General features: G+C 35.1%; 1 non-coding gene across 1 annotated transcript; it reads right to left on the bottom strand.

Annotated features, from left to right (window-relative positions):
* Positions 1-15,204: 15,204 nt before the first annotated feature.
* On the bottom strand, positions 15,205-15,307 carry LOC118895035. Its single transcript, XR_005019815.1, has one exon. It is a non-coding gene; the product is annotated as a U6 spliceosomal RNA (small nuclear RNA).
* Between the last annotated feature and the right edge of the window lie 39 nt (positions 15,308-15,346).

The raw sequence follows: 15,346 nt of genomic DNA, 5'->3' as shown, positions 1-15,346 counted from the left end.
ACCTAAAATGATTCCATGCCAGCTCTTTCTTTTCCATGGTCCACAGTTGAATCCTCAGAATACACTTCATTATCCTTTTCTCTGATAAGTTCCAAAAGTATAGGCCATACTACAAAACCTGTTCCTTTACTCCATCTTTAAAGCACCTAACAAATTCATCTCTTGTCATTTAGATTTCCCAGGATGGATTCAGATACACTGGGTCCCCTAAATTCTTGGGGTTCACATAGTAAGTTCTTTGAGTGGTCTTGTTGAAGGCTTTTTCATTTGTGGGGTGGGGTTCTCCAAAAATTCTCTACATATCTCATCTGTAAATCCAACCTTTTTATACCTTTCTTTTGGGCGAAGGATGGAAGGGTCATATAATTGGACTTTGGTCACCTCCTTTGAAAATCTCATCCTGACCCAGCACCTCACCCTGGAATGTAATATGCATGGTCTCAGTGATTTACCTAAAACCATTTTAGCATCTTGTTACACAATCTTTCTTTATAACTTACTTTTAGGTGTGTGTATCTCAGGGTTTTTAGATGAAAATAACACTAGTTGGAAATTAGTTAAGCAGAATAGAAATTTATTTATGGGTATTAAATAGCTCACAAAGAATGTTCACAGAGAACAACCAGATACTCAGGCTCAAGGATTACTTTACAGGAAAAACTAAGCCACAGTGCAATGGCTATACTACTGAAGAATAGAAGTGCTGCTTCTTTTTGGCACAGACACCCAAATCTCACAAATCCCACTAAAAGCTGGATGCCAGACTGCAATTAATCTTTGTGAAAAGCCAAAGCCAATTTTTGTGAAAAGCCAATGCCCAAAGATTGAGTGTTATTTTCTCACTTCCCAGTTAGTCACATATATCTGCCATAATCTCAGGGGATGCTGGGAATATCTATCCTGTGGATGAGAGACTTATAATGGGGAGAGTCTCCGAAGAGGAAAGCTGTCCAAAAAAGATGAATGTTCCACAAAAAGACGAGTACCTACTTTTGTGTGTCACTTTCAAATGATAATAGCTGGATTCTTTTTAACCAGAGAGCATGTATTTTAATAGAGAAATTTATCACATTCACATTTATTGTGATGTTGGGATTATTCCTGTAACCTTACTTAATATTTTCTATTTATAACACTTTCTTTTTTTCCTTTTTTTTTTTGTTGAATGGTTTAATTTTTATTCTTTTTTTGCTTCTGTTTTTGTGCATGTGTGTGTGTTTTTATCAAATTAATACATACATTAGTAACAAATCAAGTAGTACAGAAGGGTTTTTGAGAAAAATCATCTCCTGACTTTATACTCCCCATTCTCCAGATGACATTTCTTATAATTGCAGTTTTAGTTTTTTCTAATAGTAATATCATAACTCTGATAGTTATTTTTATCTCTGTTCCTTGATCCATCAAATATACATAAATACAAGGTTTAGAAATTTTTAATTTAAATATTTCCTTAATTACTTTACATAATACTACTTAGATTTTTTGGAAGAATAGTATGATATAATTAATGTAGATTTCTTAGGCAGGTATTAAATAGCTCAATAGATATTAATTATCATTTTCGTCATCATTGGTACTTTTAGACAACTCACTATCGACTGTTCTCCAGATCCATGTCTTCTTCTCTCTTGGTTTACTTGCTGATTTTAATGGAAGATTTCTGGAATAGCCATGAGTCTTTTTCTCATGTCATTCTTCAGTACTGGAAATTTCTCCTCTCTTATTCCTTTAATAATTTTTTTCTTACATCTTCTTAGATCTCTTATCCTGAGATTTCTATTATTTGCATGTTGAATCTCTAGAATAGGTCTTTATGTGTCTTATCTTTACTCTCACATTTTTCATTTTGTCTTTTTCTCCCACCTTTTTTAAACATTTGTCCCTATCACATCCTTCTAGTCTCCCAGCCCCTGCCACATTACATGTTGAGATCATCTGGGATTTGAGATCCAGATGGTTAGGTTATTATTCTTTTAGATTGTGCATAAATAATTTTTAGAATTAACTAAATGTTTTATGTATTTCTTTGGACTGAAATTTTGCTTGCTTATTTCCTAGTTTGTTTACCCTTTGTATCTTATGATTTTATTGTATATACGTATGTCTGTACATATGTATATTTATCTTTAAGGTCTTTTTCTAAGGATTTTTTTAGAGTTTATGTGTGGCAAATTTTTTTCGACATTTTAATTCTAAACATCTTTGGTAGGCCTTTCAAGTTTCATGACACTTTCATGAAGTGTAGAATTTTAGGTACAAAATCATTTCCTTCAGAATAGTCAACATTTTGCTCCAGTGTTTTCTAATATACTTGGTTTTTGATCAGAAGCATGATGTCAATTTGATTTTCATTGCTTTGTAGAAAACCTATTTTTATCTTTCTGGAAACTAAATTTTCTCATTATCCTCAGTGTTTTCTAAAATTTCTCCCATGAAGTGAAATTATTGCATACATTCTGCTTCATACTAAGTTTACCTCAAAAGCTAAAAAATCTTTTATTTTATTAGCTTTGAAATTATTTTATATCCTCTTGTTCTTAATAATTTCCTCTCCTCCATTTTTTTCTCCTCTATTACAATTTCAAAATTTAGATGAAATTTCTCTTGAAATTTTTAGATTTCTATTCTATGACTAATATGACTTTTCAGAAGTATTATGTTATCTCTTATTATTTTGAAAAAAATTTTAGGAGAATTACCCTGTTTAACTACCCTGATTCATAGCTATCTTTCTGACAGTGATGTAAGGGTGGGATAAGATATACTCCCAGCTAGAGAGTTCCTGTAATTCTTATTGTGGAAGATTTTAAGGTCCTCCTGAAAGTTGTCATATACCTGGATACTTATCAGCTTCTCCCAATCACTTGCTATTTTAACTTGCCCCACTGAACCAGGTCAGAAGGGAAAAAGGTAAGCTACCCAGGCATGCAGGACATATTTCCCCAATTTATCACATTCACCACTGTCCTTGTGCACCCTCCTCCTACTGAATCTTTGACTCTTAGCTTTGAATGTCTATAGAACAACTGTCCAGGCTTCTGTATATGTCTTGACCTTCAATTATTGCCATGTATCCAATTCTATCTCCTTTATATTTGTTTAAGAATTTCTTGAAATTTCTGCTTCACTGACAGTTTTTTTAAACATAGTAATTATTTAATTCTTTTAAAAAATCAAATGTTGAGCAGGGGGAAGTTAGATATGTGCTCTCAGTTTGCTGTCTTAACCCAGTTTCCCCATAACACATTCAAGGATACTGTTTTTTGAGAATGATACTCTAGGTACCAAGTTCAAGCCCAATACAGTTCATTATGTTTAAAGTCCTGGAGTCTGACCAGAATGCTATAAGCATGATGGCCAAGAACAGAAAAGACCAGGATTTGAAATGGACTTTGGCTGAGTCTGGGATGTTATACTTGCTGTTATTTTTTTATGGGGTTTTTTGTCAAGAATAATTAAATAATTGCTTTCATAATGTGGATATTTAGTCCCTTTTAAAAATACATCATTTGAGTATTGAAAAGCCACTATATTTAAAGGAAAAATTGTTTAATTGCACATGAGTAATTTCATCTGCAAGTTGCATCCACACACACAAAAAAACTGAGCTTCAAAGGGGATCATAAAAGAATCAGAATAATTTTGAGAACTCTGAGATGTTAACATTTCTTTACCCAATAATAATACTTTAAAAAAATGAAGTAAGCATTCAATAATAAAAATAAAGAATAGTATTCTAAGCCTAATTAGTTTTGTCTGTCAATGTTTTGATCATAGATTATTTAATTTTAAAAAATGTTTTCCAGGTACAATAAAGAAACACCAAACTATTATGTGGTACTGTCTGAGAGGATAACTTGTGCACTGAGGTAAAAAGATAAATATCCAAAAGTTAACATGCCAGGCTGAAGTCTGGAACAAGTTGAGTTTTATTTACTCAGTAAATATGATAAAATCTCAACTTTCTCCCCTCTCCCATCATTATTAGCTCAGAAAGAAGAAAAGATAAAATTAATAAATTCTAACTCTCTTTTGTCTCCAGGAGTGGGATTGAAACTACATATTTATAGCTAGAACTAAGAGGTAGTATTGTATGTAAAAGACTATTAATGATGGAATCAAGTTTAAATCTTGAGCATCAGAGTAGACAATGATTCATACATTTCTAGAGAAGAGAATGGGAATGTAAGTGACCAAATAATAAATGGATAAAAATGTTTGGAGTATGTTAGAGATCATTTATTTCAGGAATCCTTAACCAGTGGTCCTTGGATCCTTAGTGGGAGCACTTCTGAAGGTCAGTGACTCACTTGAATTTAAATCCAAAACTTTCTAGATGTACGTGCATTTCTAGCTGTCATCAGGCTCTCAAAATCTATGTCAGACCCCAAAGATCTATAACTTTGTTGACATCAGTGATCAATGACCAAGAATCTATAAGTTTGTAGAAATCTGACCAATGACTGAGCTATTTTGGTCTCCAGGGAGCCCTGGGTTGGTTGACATCAAGACCATACATGTGTCTTGTGTTCTACCTTAAGCCATTATTTGATTCTAAAGATTTTCTTGTCAGATCTATAAACATAGAACAGTATAAATCATACTTTAGTAAGAAAATAAATCCCATAACAGTAGAGGATGTGATCTCTGCAGTAGCATTATTGTCTGTTTTCCATTTATTTTACCTTGAAGGTTTTTATATTAGCATTATTTTTATAATTTTTCTAATGCTAAAAAAAAATGCTCTTGAAAAGTGCACCATCTGTGCTTTGTCTGATTATCTGGTCCAAATGGAATGGATGTCAAATTCTGAGTCCCTTTTATTTTTATGAAAATAAAAAGAAGCTTCACTTCTAACTCAGCTTTATGAGTGAATCAGTGAGAAGTCATCTACTGCATAATCTTCCCCCTAGAAAGTTATAAATATTTACAGTATATAATAAGGTTTCATGTCAAAAATTGATGGTATTTATCGTGTTTTAATAAAAGCAGATTTGAAAACATTAGTTTTATTAAACAAAAAAAAAGGATATTGTTTTAAAAATTGCCATTTTCATATTTGCTTTTTCTGTGGAGACCTTATATACAAAGGCAGATTTTTAGCTAACTATATTACTATGGAAATCAGCTCCAACTGAATAGAAATAGTACAAAATAATGAAAACGCTAATACATCTTTACACATTGTATTATTCATCTATCAATTACTTTCCCTTTTGTGGGACCCACTCTTCCAGGTTTGGCTGTTTAACAGTCATATTTTTCCAATATTTATTCTCAGTTTCTTTTTTCTATCTTGATCCTAAGAGTTAACTAAAAAAGAATATTTAAAAGGTCATGTTGTCCTTTCCTGTGCAAATCTGGGAGATAAGGATGTTACTAACGCATTTTCTAATTTTTTAAGTAAATGTTAAGGGGAACATTTGGTTCTCTTATGAAAACCTTTTCACAAACAGGTCAAATATGTTACAGGTGGTAGAAACATAGATTTTCCTTCCCAACCTGCCTAGGTCCCCTAACTCCTGAGGAAGTAGGTTTGAAAGGATTACCTCTCACCTTGGTTAGAGGATCACTTAAAAGTTTGAGTTTTAGGAGCTAATATCTCTCCTACAGTGAAAAGTCTCTTAGAGATTGATCTGGAGAAGGTAATGGTGCCTACAGCCAATGATGAGAATATCTGGTCACAAGTGACTAAATCAGAGATTATAACTCAAATGATTTTCAGTGTCTGGTACAAAATAATAAATGGCTAGTGACCACAGCTAACTGAAAAGTAAAGGCTCACATAGACACTAAGATTTGCATTTTAAAACAATAGTGTACTGGCCAGGAAAAACACATCTGTGTGCTAAATTCAGCCAGTGGGGCACCAGATTTTGATCCCCAAACTACACAATATGTCAACGCTTATGAGACTGATTTTGTCCTTCCCTCTATCACACTCATCTGTTAGTCAGCTTGTTGTCATTTGATGTATTTCCCCCTCCCCAGCAATGTTTTTTTTCTGGTTGTTATGTTTATTCTTCACTGAGGTTTTTTGTTTTTTGTTTTCTAAATAGATAATACATTCTTGTGGTTCAAAAAGAAAAGAAAATATAAAGTGATATACAGTGAGAGCCTTTCTTTCTTCTACCTTTGCCTTTATGTGTCCAGTCCCCATCCTGAGTTCCATGCCCTGACAGATAACTTTTATTACTGGTTTTGGTGCTTCCACCAATGTTACTATATTTGTAAGCAAGCCAATAAATACATACACACAGATTCTTATGTTCCCTATTATAGTCAAAATATTGTATGATAAATACATTTTTCTTTTTAAAGCCTACTGTTAGAAAATCACTTTTTACTTAAAAATAAACATATGAATATATAAAAATATATTAATATACACACACCTTTAGCATATATCTACCCTAGTCACCTTTATATATACCTATACAAAGTGTTTCCCCATTCTTTTATACAGCTGCATTATATCCCTTTGTAAAGTTATATATTATAATTTATTTAATTACTTCAATACTGGTGGATAGTCAAGTAATTTCCAAACATTTTCTATTAGAAGAGCTGCTGCATGCATCATCTTGCATGAATAGCAATCTGCATGCATTATTTTGCACATGTACAAGTGTGCAAAATAAATAGAAGAAATATTATGGCTGGGTCAAAGGTGAAAGTATTTATAATTTTGACAAATATTGCTAAATTACCCTTAGAAATCATATCTGTTTGAGTCAATATCTGTTCTCACCATATCTAGTCCACTACCTTTGCAAATGAAAGGTGCTATCAAACTGTTCAATTTTTCCAATCTAGTGGTTAACAAAAGATGTTCTAGTGTAGTTTTAATGAGTATTTTTTCATATTATAAGTGAGATTGAGAGTCTTCTCATGTGTTTTAAAGCCATTTATGTTTACTTTCCCATTAATTTCCAAAATAAAAACATAAATAAAATTTACCGCTATCCTGTTTTCTAATTAATTAATCCATGTTGTCATAGTAATACCACATAGCAAACAACCACAAGACCTTCATGGCAGTCCCTCACTCTTGAACTTCAGTGGTGGCCAGGGCAGTTCCTCTCCAGGCTTTGGTGGCTGAAGCAGCTCTGTTCCATACTGCAAGTCGGCCTGTGATGCTCTCCTCTGTGTATCTCTCACTCTCTGCCCAAACCAGCGGGCCAGTTAAGACCTGTTATTTCATGGCAATGGCAGAAGCACAGAGGGTTCGCTCTCTGCACAAGCGCACTGCAAGCCTCTACTTGGATCCCATCTGCTGGCCTCCCATTTGCCAAAGAAAGCCACACGTCCGAGCAGTCAGTCAAGAGGTAGAGGACATATACAGGGAGAGCTGAACAAGTGGGACCAACATTCAATCTGCCAAACTTCCTCTGCTTTCCTTCAGTTTATTTCATTTTCCCTTTTCTAACTTTTTTGAGTTGGATATCTATTCATGACTCCATTTTTTACTGACTTTAAGTATTTTAAGATTGTGAATCTTCTAAACCCTGTTTTAACTACCTCCCATAGATTCTGTTTTTATTACGTTTTTCCTATATATGATGCAATTTCATTTTTTATTTATCCTTCAACCTAGACTTTAAGAAAATGTTTTTACTAATTTTAGATAAAAAGGCCTATTTGTTGTCTAGCTTTATCACATGGGGATTAAAGAAGGTTGTATCTGAGATTCCTGTTTACTTTTAACTCAGAATAGATTAAGGATTTTCTGGTGGTCTAATATGTGGCCAATTTTCCTAAATATTCCCATGCTAATTCAAAATTAATAAGGTACATAATTATCTTATCAATTAGCTCTACCTTATTGTTTATGTTATTTCAATATTCTATATACTTAATTATTTCCATTCACTTGACCTGACATAGACCAAAAGAGGTGAATTAATGTTTCCCACTAGTGCTTTTTGTCTATTTCTGCTTCTATCACGTGTAATTTATACTTTATGAATGTTTGGTGGGTAGATATTCATAACTGTGTTATGCCCACTGTGAGTTACACACTTCTGCACTATTAGGTTTTTTTTTTTGATGCAGTTTGGCTGGAATCCCTGCTTTATTTTTGTTTGTAGTTTCTGGTCTATCCTTTTTAATTATTTTATTTTCAGCCTTTCTGGAGTAATTTTTAAATGAGTCTATGCCATGGAGCATAGAATTGGGTTGTGTAATCCATCCTGGAAATTCTCTTCTTTTAAAAGTTAAGTTAAGCCTTTTAATAGGTGAGTTATTGATATAAAAATTAGGTTTTGTCTTTATTCCATGATGTTATTTGTACTACCTTTTCTTTGTGATTTTAAAGGCTTTCATTATCAAGTCTATTTCCTGTGCTTTTTGTGTGTTGTTTTTCTGCTATTCAAATTATGAGTTTTTTCTTTAGTTATTATCTTTATAATAATAAATATTTATATAAGACCCTTAGTCATGTACTTCTTTTAACTACATCTCTAAGTTCCCTGCTATGAATAATGATTAAAAATTAAGATACTTCCTCTTCCTTTTCCCTCTATTCCTTCTTCTCTCTCTCCTGACTTTAGTTACTAATTGTGTTTACTTTTAATAAACGAGACAATGAGTTTGTTGAACTTCTGACCCCCTTTCTCCCTTGCATATCCAATTTTTATTATATAATTTCTACATAGTCAAGGCACATTATATTTATTCTGACATCTCAACCCCCATACTTTTTTTTGCTTAGGTTCTACAGGTGAATATGTTCCATATTTATTTTCAGCCCTTTTGCCACTGTTTACCTTGTTACTTTTTAGTTGGCCAAAATTCATTGAACCCTGCAGAAAGGTTCAATAGGACAATATTCTCTGAGTTCTTGCAGGGCCAAAACTGTTCATAGACTTTATATATATATTGATAAAATAAAAATTTGGTAGTTAAACAATCTTTGTCTCATACTCTTTACTAGGGTATGTTGTTGCTCTGCAGCCTTTTGTATTGAATGTTGATAAGAAGAAATACAAGGCCAGTATTTTGTTCTACTAGGAATTTTTAATTTTTTCCCTAAATGCTGCTGCAGTGGTGACTCCTCCTCTCCCTCCTCCTCTTCTTCCTCCTTTTGCTTCATTTTTAAAGTTCAAGTGTAAGTCTTAAAGTTGACCATACTGGACCATTTTCATGGTTTACTCAGTGTCCTTTGAAAATGTTGAAATTTATTGGAGCCTTGTGATCCTGGAAAACAGCAAAGATTAAAGAAATACCCCTACCCTTTTCTGTTCTGGGTAACTGCTTATTATTACAAAGAACCACCCTTCCGTGTATGACTTAGATAAAACTCACGGATTACCTGTGACAAGGGAGACACAGACCTTCCAAATTCCCATTCTTTGCCTCATAAATGATTAGCTGAACAGTTTTGTCCCCACTGATCAATGAGAACAAAATGCTTGTTAACTAAACTTTGGTTAATTTCTCTCCTTCTCCCCAGATATCTGAACTTTGACCCACTCTCTGCCTAAGCCAGCACACAACCCCCTCTTTAAGGGCCGCAGGACAATAGGCTGACCTCAGAGTAAAATATTCTCTGATTTGTTGTCTGATCATAGAGATTTCTTCTGCTCCTGCACCATCTGGGCACAGGGAAACTTAAGTCTTACATCCATCCTGGGTGATACTTATGAAAATTTACATAGTTTTAATTTATATTCAAATCCTCAAATTCTCCGGGTATTCTATTATGCCCTCTGGGATTAAACATAGTGGGAGATGAAGCATGGAGAAAGCAGAGTGAAAGACTCAAGGTCCCTTTGCTGGGATCCATCATTATCAATTTTCTTTTGTACTCTCATCCTTTTCTTCACCATTCTCCCATTTCATGAAGTCTTTACCCTCAATGTTAGGAAAAACTGAAAACTGATCTCTTATTCTAGTTCTTTTTATCTTGAGCCTAAAATAGGGCTTCAGAAAGTCCAAACTTTTCTTTTTCTCCAGGTTTAGTGCATTTTCCTCCCTTGAAGTAATCAGTACTAAATGAGAAGTCATCAATGCCTGAACGTGGAGTAAGGAATTACAGAGGAAAGAACAGAATAGTATCCTACGTGGATATGAGCTGGGAAATGGTTTTGTTAACACGACAGAAGTGCCTTGAGTCACCTACAGTCTCATCAAGGTCCCCATTCTCCCAGGTCCCAAGAACCTGCAACATATCTGGATGAGTTTGGGGAGGAGTATCTCTGTCAGGTAGCTAGTCAAACATGAGCGGGTCCCGCCCCATCCTGGGTGGAGTCATCTCTCCCAGGATGCTAGGAATCAGAGCATGCCCAGAGATCCTCCCTCTTCTAGCCAAGGACCACCGCTAAGTTCCCAGGCTTATCAGGACCAAGCAAGATAAAACGGCCAGCACAGTTTGGCTCAGGCGCACCAAGACTTAAAAGGTGACTCAAAGTAACCCGGGGTTCATTACGCCATATTTGTAATACATCAGCATTGTAGTTTTTACCCGCCCCGCCCCGCCCTGCGCTGTGGGTTTTTCTTGGGTGCTTATGGATAAGCGCCCGCGCACTAAGGGAAAGGATATATAACCTAAAATGGTCTGCCAACTTGTCAGTCAAGTGAGGTAGGATGCGGAGAGGGACAACCACTCTAAAAAACCCAACCCTACCTTCACTGCTGCTGCTTCTGATTTCCAGACAGCCCTGTCACATCCTTTCTCCAGAGTGTACTCTTGCTTTGCTTAATAAAACTCCTGCTGCTTGCAACTGCTCTATGTCTCTCATCTGAGTTCTTTCCCTTGAGAGGACAAGGCCCGAGGAAATTGCCATTCCACCGGTAACATCTCCATTCCCTGGACAGAGCACAGCAACATCCTGGAACGTCTTGAGTCCAAATCCTATAGGTAATAGGGTGTGGAGTTAACCTATCCCCACGTTTGCCACAGTTGGCCAAATAATACCCATTTATGCCTCTCCCCTCTATTTTATTACATTTTCTTTAAATACTCAAGATACAGTTTACTGGCCGCTCAGAGTTCTGTTAATAACACCTTATTTTTCAACCCATTATTACATAATTCTCTTCCTTTTATAATAGAAAATGTTTCCACCTCTCCAAGTCTCTGTTTCTTCATCTATAAAATCGAAATTATTATATTAAAATATAATAAGTATTATATACTTATGACCCTATAGTGAGAATATGCTGAGATTGAAGATCTGATCCCATTGTGTACATTAGAAATGACCATATAGATACCAATTATAATTAAATGTTTACAATATATAGTAATTCCTATGATTATGAAGTATTAGCAAACAGATCTGAAGAAGCCTCTAAAAATACAAAGAAAAACACTGGGAATGGTAGTTTCCCAAGGCCCCTCATGGTCTTCTTTCCCTGGGGCTGTACGTACCTTCAGGAACTGTATATTCCTGGGGTCTTGTCTCAGACAGGTGCTCCTCTAGCCTCAGCGTGCAAGTCAGTTGTCATTAGAGTAATGTGACCAGGCTCAACCAGCTGAGTTAGTTAGGGCTACAATGCCTGTCCATCAAGGCAAAACTGTCTAATGACTTGTAGCTCCGTGAGCAGCAGAGAGGCTATCTATCACCTGTAACATGTTCTATCTGGTATTTTAACTGGCCTGAGCCCTAAAGTCTAATCCACATTGGGGAATTCCTACCCTCCTCAGAAGGGCTCTACTTTTTGATCTGGCTCTTATTTTTGCATCTAATCTTCAGAAAGAATGATGGATTGGGGAAGAGATTGTGTGGCTTCTGTAAGTTTATTTTCAACAAGAGCCAAGGAAAGGGGAAGGGAGTCCTGGAGTCCAGCACAAGGTTTCCTTCTGGTCCTGGGTGAGCAGGCATCCTGATACCCCCGCGGCTGCTTTACACCCATCATTGTGGGGATCACTGTGATTCGTTTGGCCCAACGAGTGACAGAGCCATCTGTTGTCAGGGAACCCAATTCAGAGCTGTCCAGTCAGAGAACAAAACAAAAGCCATCTCTGAATCACAGGACAGAGGAAGAACTGCAGTCATCTGCTGATATTTGTTCCTTTGAATAAGGTTTTCTCTGCAAGCAGGTGGAAAGATGTACCTTACAGGGCCTCTGTGATTGGCTCCCAGCCAGTCTTATGCATTTTTCACAGCTGGCATCAAGATAAACTAATTTTTTTACTTAATTGACCCCTATTACTTTCATTTTCATAGCTCACCACCAGTTGATGGGATACAATTTAATATAATGCAATTCATGTCATAGCATCCTTCATAGAAAAGCATCAAAAAAAATGAGTTAAAACCTAAGTGCCCACCAGTGGGGGTGGGGAAGATGGAAACAGGACTGTAGAACACAACATAAACCTAAGAGAAAAGAGAGCTCTACAAAATATAAAACGAATTGCTGCTACCTACACTGAGAGAGAGAGAATAAAAAGCAAGCTGGACAACAAGTGGTCATAATTCCTTCACTGAGATGCTTCTAAGAATCCAAGAAACCTTCCCAAAGGAGATAACATATAGCTGTGCCTTGAAGAGGTGTGAGGGAAGCAGACACCAAGCTGGTGAGGACAAGGAAGGCTGTTCCAAGCAGAGGGGAAGCAAAAGCAGCAGGGAGGGCTGTGGAAAAGCAGACGTGCCCCCCAAAGGAGACACCTGCCTTCCCCTCGCTGTCCTTCCCTCCCCCACCCCACCACCTGACGTATTTATTCATTCCTTTATTTTTATATCACGTTGGACTTGCATATTTTTATTATTATTTTTTTTGGACTTGCATATTTTTATTTTCTTCCATGGATTATAATCCACTTCTAGCATTATGTATATGATATTCAAATTGTTCCTGATTTTGGTCATCAGGCTTTTCTGTCCTTTTGATATGTCTCCAATATTCTTTGAGTACATTCTTACTTCCCTCAACAACTCGTTTTGTATTTTTTTTAAGCTTTAGGTCTGGCGTTAATCTTTCCTCCAAAGAGCCCTGGTACCTTTCAGTGGAGAATGGTTTTTAGGAGCCAGTATCTGAGTACTAGCTGTGCTCATTGCTATTCATATTTCATTGCTTGCAGCCTCTTTCAGTGTTCAGAGCTAGGGGAAAACAGCAAATTCACATACACACATTTCTGTATCTATGTATTTATGTATTAAAAATGATGAATTTACCTGATAATTCCAATTCCAGTGCACACATCTCTTTATTTATTCTAGCTGCCTCCCTTCCATATTTACAACTCCAACAGAGGAAAATCTGGCACCCATTTTCATTAATATATTTTCTTATTTGCTCAATCACAGGACACACAGAGAGTTGTTTCAGAATTGTTTGTCCATACCATTGTGAAATTCATTCCTACTAAGTACAGTTTAATATTTGGGTTTTTTATTGTCAAATTTGTGTACAGTAAAATATATAAATTTTCAGTGTACAATTCAATGAATTTTGATAAATGCCTGCATCCATGTAATTCACACTGCTATGAAGACATAGAAAGAAGATTTTATCATTGTAGAAAGTTCCCTCTTCCCTCTTTCTCGTAAATACCCTGCTCCAGTAAGTTAGTGTTCCATCTTCTAAAAATTCATACATATGAAATCTTGCAGTGTACCTTGTTTTCTTTCTGGCCTCATTTTCTTAGTATATTGTCTGAAAGATTCATGTTATTGTATGAGTGAAGAGCTTTTCATTTTTGTTGCTTAATATTATTCCAGTATATGAATATATCAAAATTCTTTATTCTTTCGTTGTAGGCATTTGGGTTCTTTCTATTTAGGACTAGTATGAATAAATCTACTATGAACATTTCCCATAAAGTCTTGCGTGGAAATATATTCTCATTTTTCTTGAGTAAATTCCTAGGAGTGAAATTGTTAGATCATAGGAGGATATATGCTCAACTTGAAGAAGAAAAAAACTTAACAGTTTTCCAAACTGATTGCACTGTGTTACACTCCATCATCAGTGTATGAGAAGTCTGCTTGCTGCCATATCCTTGACAACATTTAGCATCATTGGTCTTTTTAAATTTGACCATCCTACTAAGTGTGGAGTGATAACGTTTTGTGATTTAATTGCATTTCCCTGCTGACTAATGATGTTGAACTTTTTATTCATTTACTCATTGGCCATATACATTTCTTCCTTTGTGAAGTCTCTGTTCAGGTTTTTCTTCATGGAATTGTTTGTCTTTTAATTATTGAATTGTAGGATACAAATTATTTGTTTTTTGGCAAATATGTTTTGAAAATAATTTCTCCCAAAATCTTCAGTCATGAAGATATTTTCCTGATTTTTCTTGATATTTTTCTTGATATTTTCTTAGGTTTTTCTTTTATAATCTCTATACCTTTAGATTGTAAGATTAGGTCTAGGATCCATCCCAAATTAACCTATGGCATGATGTAGAAGCCAAAGTTTATTTTTTTCCATGTGTATTTTCAGTTGTCCAAACATCATTTATTGAAATTCCCCAGCAGTACTGTCAAAAATCAATTGACTATGTGAGTGTGGATGTATTTATGAATTCTCTATTCCATTTTTTAACTATCCTTTCATAAATACCACACTGTCCTGATTAATGTAGCTTCATAGTAAGTAAGTCTTGAAGTTAGAAATGTAAGCCCTCCTATATTATTTTCCTTTTCCAAGATTACTTTCACTATTCTAGGTTATTTGCACTTCCATATGAATTTTAGAATAGCTTGTCAATTTCCAAAATAAAAAAAAAACTTGCTGAGATTATGATTTGGCTTATACTGAATCTGTACAACTTGGGGAGAGTTGACATCTTGACAACATTGACTCTTCCAATCCATTAGCATGGTACATCTCACACTTTATTCATGATTTCTTTCTTATTAATCTTTTGCGGATTCAGTGTAGAGGTTTTTAATCTATTGCTACATTTATCCTTACGTATTTTATGTTTTCAGTGCTATTTTAAACGGAACTTTTAAACTTTTATTTCCTTAATCTTTGCTTCAAGTATATTAACTTTGTATACTATGACCTTGCTAAATTCACTATTACATCTAGTAGGTGTTTTGTATATTCTTCAGGATTTACCACATAATCATGTCATCTGCATATATTAAGAGTTTTAATTCTTCCTTCTAATCTTTATACTTTTACTTGCCTTATTTCACTTTCTTAAACTTCTACTACAATGTAGAACAGAAATGATGAGAGAGAATACCCTTGCCTTGATCATCTCTTAAAGGGAAAGTATAAACCCTTAAAGAGAAAAATGTGAAACCCCTCATAAATTTTCATGCAGTCCGGGTACAAGGTTCCTGCTAGTTCTCTCTGTACTGTTCTAATATTAGCATATATGTTGTCAAAACAAGTACATACTTCCTCTGCAAATCTGTGGTTTTCTTGAGGT

Source organism: Balaenoptera musculus, chromosome 4, assembly GCF_009873245.2.
Source record: "Balaenoptera musculus isolate JJ_BM4_2016_0621 chromosome 4, mBalMus1.pri.v3, whole genome shotgun sequence".
NCBI classification, from domain to species: Eukaryota; Metazoa; Chordata; class Mammalia; order Artiodactyla; family Balaenopteridae; genus Balaenoptera; species Balaenoptera musculus.
Note: the sequence above shows the minus strand (reverse complement) of the source record. Positions and strands in the feature narration are given on the sequence as shown.